The sequence below is a fragment of the Notolepis coatsorum genome (genome assembly GCF_963971535.1).
Source record: "Notolepis coatsorum genome assembly, chromosome: 15".
NCBI classification, from domain to species: Eukaryota; Metazoa; Chordata; class Actinopteri; order Aulopiformes; family Paralepididae; genus Notolepis; species Notolepis coatsorum.
The window spans coordinates 5,229,080-5,235,207 of NC_140179.1; positions in this window are offsets into that span (position 1 = coordinate 5,229,080).

The window sequence follows — 6,128 nt, forward strand, 5'->3', positions numbered from 1 at the left end:
CACTTTTCTTCAGGAAATGGAAACTATCCTCTTAATCTCTGTATTCTTGCCAGTGGAATTAGGAAGCATGTCCCTCTGAGACACACCGATTATAACACACATACTACTTTAGATTATAATACATTATTTATTCTTAAACATTTAGAGGGATTTAGCAACATCTCCATGTTCCAGGCGAGCCATAGCTGACTGAGTGGTACTTTTTTTATTTATTTTTTGTGCGCAGCAGCTCGTGCAGGTAGGGGGCGGGGCAACTGAGTCACGTGACTCAGTTGGTATTGCTGATTGGCTTGAACACGGTATGTTTGTAAACAGCGAACATGTGTTTCACCAGAGGGGTCAGAGTGCATGGGGTCAGACTGGAGCGCGTGCCTACCAAACCAAGCCACATTTCTCGGAGACGCTCTCTGATTGGCACTGACTGACGCTCTCTGATTGGCCACTGACGCGTTTGCCCAATCGGTGACGAGCTGTGTCTTTGCCCATTTCCACGCCAAACAGCCTGCAAACTACCTGGCGTTATATCGCCATGCTCTAAGACAAACTCTAACCTTAACCAACTTCGAAAGAGTGCCTAAGCTTAACCGTCGAAAGAACTTGCCGTCACGCTCTAAGACAAACTCTAACCTTAACCAACTTCGAAGAGTGCCTAAGCTTAACCAGTGTAGAAACAGGCGTCGGCCAATCAGAGAGCGTCTCCGAGAAATGCGGCTAGGAAAGAAAATAACGCGGTAAGACCACCGCAACACTTCCGGGATTCTGAAATCGGGGAGGAGATAGCGGGGGGGGGGAGCAGATTAATGAATGTGGATGAGAGCCGTGATGTAAGTGGTTGCAGCTACGGCTGTGGGGGCGCTGGAGACATGATCCAATAGACTTTTATGCGCCTGAGTTTCCTGAACACGGCGCAACCCATTCCTAATCGATCAGAACTAAATCGGCCAAGATCAAGTCCCTTTTCCAGCACCTACTCCCCATACACATGCGCAGATTGATAACGGAGTCTGGACGACGCGAGATGACGCACAAATGAATGTGGACTGTTCCATCAGAGGGGGGAGCTTCGGTGGTAGTGTGAGTCATAGATATCTATGGTGTGAGTGGCTACAGACCACTGCACTTAAATATAAACATTAGTCTACCTGGAGACTCAATGAGGTAATTGTAGATGTCGCCATAAGACGCGTCTGGCCATTTAGTGGGATAATTTTTTCATTATCCTGTTCGGCTGAAAGGACACTGGCCACCGAAGCTCCCCCCTCTGATGGAACAGTCCACATTCATTTGTGCGTCATCTCGCGTCGTCCAGACTCCGTTATCAATCTGCGCATGTGTATGGGGAGTAGGTGCTGGAAAAGGGACTTGATCTTGGCCGATTTAGTTCTGATCGATTAGGAATGGGTCGCGCCGTGTTCAGGAAACTCAGGCGCATAAAAGTCTATCCGATCATGTCTCCAGCGCCCCCACAGCCGTAGCTGCAACCACGTACATCACGGCTCTCATCCACATTCATTCATTTGCTGCCCCCGCTATCTCCTCCCCGATTTCAGAATCCCGGAAGTGTTGCAGTGGTCTTACCGCGTTATTTCTTTTCCTAGCCGCATTTCTCGGAGACGCTCTCTGATTCTCATCCACATTCATTCATTTGTATTTCAAATTAACGCGGAAGTGCAGTGGTCTATAGCGCATGGGCATAATTTATTGGCTTTAGCAGGGATAGCACCTATGACCTTCTGGTTGTGGGATGATGCAACCCTTCCACCCCTATAGGAACCCCCCTGGACAGCGTGTCTGTGACACAAAGACATTATCAAGTTATCTTAATTAAAGGGATAGTTCAGATTTTGGCCATTGTAATTGTATGAAATACTTGCCAGTATAGTGTTGTGAAATGAAAACTATTAGTTTACCTACCGAGTCCCGTGGTCAGAGTTCTGGCCGGGGTCTGAGCAAACTGGAACAAACCAAAAACATTGAATCCACACGACAGCACAAAGGGAAACGGGTTCCCATTTCCCAACACAAAACGATATGGTCCTTCAGCCATAATTCACTCCGCTATCACTTGGCATTACTTTGTTTCTTGATAAAAGCCCGGAGCCGGAGTTCAGCTGCAGGACCGGGGCTCTAACCCTTTGTCTGCCTGTTGTGGATTGAAACGTTTTGGGTTTCGTGATCCCGTCTGTTTAAAGCTTCCCGGGTCACTCAGAACGGGACTCTGTAGGTAAAGATAATAGCTTCATGTCCACTATACACTACTGGACAGTATTTCACACATCTTAATGTCCAAACAGCCTAATTACCCCTTTAACTAAATAGATCTCAGCTAATGACTAGCGGTGGAGTCTGCTCCTCATGCTGGACCTGCAGCAGGGGTGTGAAGTACTTGAGTAATTGTACTTCGTTACAATACTTAAGTACTGTTTTTGGGGATTTGTACTTTACTCAAGTATTATTAGGTTTGTATAGTTGTACTTTTACTCAATTACATTTCAGAGAAAAAAAACTACTTTTTACTCCTTACATTTAAAATGCAGACCTACAAAGTACAAAGTACAAATCTTGCAGGTCCAACCATTTTAATTAGTATATTTGTTTCTCTGGCCGAACTAACGTTAACGTTTAAAAACAGCCAATCAAATCAATGGAAAGTTAACCCGCCCATACCCATGCTGATTGGTCCTAGAAAGCAGGGATATTTGATTAAACACCTGCTATCAGAAGAATAGACAGTCAGAAAAAAAGGTTTTTACTTTAACTTTTTAGTATCTAAGTACATTTAAAAGTAGAAACTTTTTTACTCTTACTCAAGTGTGTTTTTAGCCAGATACTCTGACTTTTACTTGAGTACGATTTTGAGACAGTACCCATACTTTCACTTAAGTATAATTTCTGGGTACTTGTACACCCCTGACCTGCAGTAACACAGTGAGGCACAACATGAGATCCTCATGAGACACGGATGAGAAAGAGAACGCAGAGCAGGGATGAGAACAACTCACTTTCAAATACGTGCCGTTTATACGTGGTGATGATAGAATATAAGATAAGATAAGATATTCCTTTATTGATCCCCTTGGGGAAGTTCAGGCATCATAGCAGCATGGGGGAAGGGGGGGGGGTACAGGTAGTAAAAACAACACAAGCAGTGTAAACAAATAGGTCAATATAATTTACTATCTAACTGAAATATATATTCACAGTGTCACATAAGGTGCATAAGGTAGTGTTATAATTTACTATCTAACTAATTGAAATATACATTATTCACAGTATCACAGTATCCACATAAGGTGCAGTATGCATAAGGTAGTGTTATAATTTACTATCTAACTAATTGAAATATACATTATTCACAGTATCACAGTATCCACATAAGGTGCAGTATGCATAAGGTAGTGTTATTGTCCTCCTTGGGTTCCTATTAGTTCTAGGTCGATGTCTGGCAGCAGTCGCTGCCCCCTGTTGTGGAGCCTGATGGCCGCTGGTATGAAGGACTGTCCGAGGCGGTTAGTTGAGTGTCGGGGGGGGTATGAGTCTGTGGCTGAACGTGCTTCTCATCTTGACTAGCTCGTCGTAGAGAGAGGGTGGGAGGGGTTCTCCAGGATGGCAGCCAGCTTCCTTCTCATCCCTCTCATATATATTTTACTTTACTTGGTGATGATAGAATATTTACTTGGTGATGATAGAATATTTACTTGGTGATGATAGAATATTCTTCTAATTTATTTGTCAATAGGTTGGACCCTTTTCATGACTAATCCTTTTCCTAACCTTGGCTGTGTGAGTAGTAAGGTTTCATATATGATGTCTATAGTTAGGAGAGGCCTAGTCTAGGAGAGAGAGAGAGGGAGAGAGAGAGAGAGAGAGAGAGAGAGAGAGAGAGAGAGAGAGAGAGAGACAGAGAGAGAAAGAAAGAGAGAAAAAGAGAGACAGAGGAGAGGACATAATATATGAGAAAGGTCTAAACTGGATTAGAACCCATGACCCCTGTGTCTCTCAGACCACTGGGCCTTCAACAGTGTCTTTCTAAATGATCCAACCTCTCCAGAACAAACCCCTGGATGCCGTCTGGGACGTGACGGCCCAGTGTTGGGCAGGATGTGAGGACGTATCTCCACACGGCCATCTCTCCCATGGCAGCCCACCAGACAGCTCCCTCCTTGTCTTCGGCTGAGACAGTATACAGACTCACTGATGGTCCGATCTGATAGGCTTTACTCTGCTAATCGACCGCCATTACGTGTAATTACAGCCTCTGCTGCCTCAGAGAGTTGAAGGGGCCACAGCGACCACAGGGGCCTTCAGCTCAGGCTGAGAGTGAGAGTGTCAGGCGACAATTCTGACGTGACGATACAATTGTTTTCCTACAGATATGTTTCCATGTGTATGATCTCTTTCCTGCTAATATATTATATATCATATATATGTCAATATGTTTTCCTTTGGGGGCGACAGTGGAACAGTGGGAGGTAGAGCAGTCGTCTGGCAATCCGGAGGTTCCCGGTTCGATTCCCCCTCCCATCCCGGGCAGCGTGTCGATGTGTCCTTGAGCAAGACGCTTCACCCCTAATTGCTCCCGATGAGCAGGTCGGCACCTTGCATGGTCACCCCCGACGTCGGTGTGTGAATGTGTGAGTGAACGGGTCAAATGTGAGGAACAAATTGTAAAGCGCTTTGGATAAAAGCGCTATATAAAAAAGCAGCCATTTGCCATTTGGGGTATTTATATTGTGCCCTCTAAGCTTGTCATGATCCAGAAAGTGTCAGTTTATCAGAGGTTCATCTGTTCTGGGCTCAGCCTCTATGGACAGTACATTAGGTAAGCAGTGATCCTGGCTCCAAAAAGCACATCTAATGGATTCATTAAAGCTAATTCATTGCTTGTATGGACAGTATAGCATGCAGGGGCCTGCAGATCTGGAACGAGCTTGACGAGAGTCTGAAACAGTCAAAATCCATCTCCACCTTCAAAAAAACACTGAAAGAGGATTTGCTCAAATCATATCTCTAAATAGTAACCATACTTGGGAATATTATTTGTCTGTATTTATGTATCTATGTTGTATGTATGTAAGTAGGTAGGTATGTAAGCCTATCCATGTTATATGTTTTGTTTGCCTCTGTTTGTGACCAGGCTCCCTCCAAAAGCTTTAAATAGCTTCTTGGGAAACCTGGCACACTACACAATTCAGATGATGATGATACCATGATATTTATTGTATCGTGTGTGTGTGTGTGTGTGTGTGTGTGTGTGTGTGTGTGTGTGTGTGTGTGTGTGTGTGTGTGTGTGTGTGTGAATAAATTAAAATTAAAATTAAAACTGGTTTAGACTTGTTAATTTGAAGACTTCAAACCCAAAGGCAACCGCGGCCGTTTCCCCAAGCACCTACATAATATTTCAGACTGTCAAATGCGTACAAAAACAAAACCCATTTTCTATAATATGTTCTCTTTAAGCTATATGTGTCTTACTGGGCCGCCATGTTTGAGTTGTCATGATAACTTCTGTCAGATCACTACATGCTTACTTGCTACATATAACTATATGATTTAATCACAGTACACTGGTGTTAGAAAGAGAACAACCTGTCTTTCTACCAGTTATGATTCTAGTTACACACATGATGACGTTCCCAGAGCCCACAGCTTGACCCGAGCAATGTAGTAAGCTGCGTAGTGATCAAACCAGTGATGGAGACAGTAATGCTATTATTCTACATCTTAGACACATAGTATATAGTCAGTATGACAGTATATAGTCAGTATGACAGTCAGTATATAGTAAGTACTATAGTCTGCAGTATACCGAACCGAACCGTTTCAGTGTACCGTACCGTACCGAACGGCTGTGTAGTGTACCGAACGAATACAATGGTATGTTAACCATGTTAACCACTAATGTTTTTTTCTTGTGTTTTTTTCACAATCTAATATGATTTTTTTTTTTGTACCGAAAACCCGTACCGAACCTTGACTTCAAAACCGAGGTACGTACCATACCGTGGTGTTTGTGTACCGTTACACCCCTACTATAGTATAGTTCTTGGTGTATGCTACCACTCAAACAGACACAAACAACTATTTTTTTTTACATTAAAATATATTCAGAGATAATAAAAGGCAAC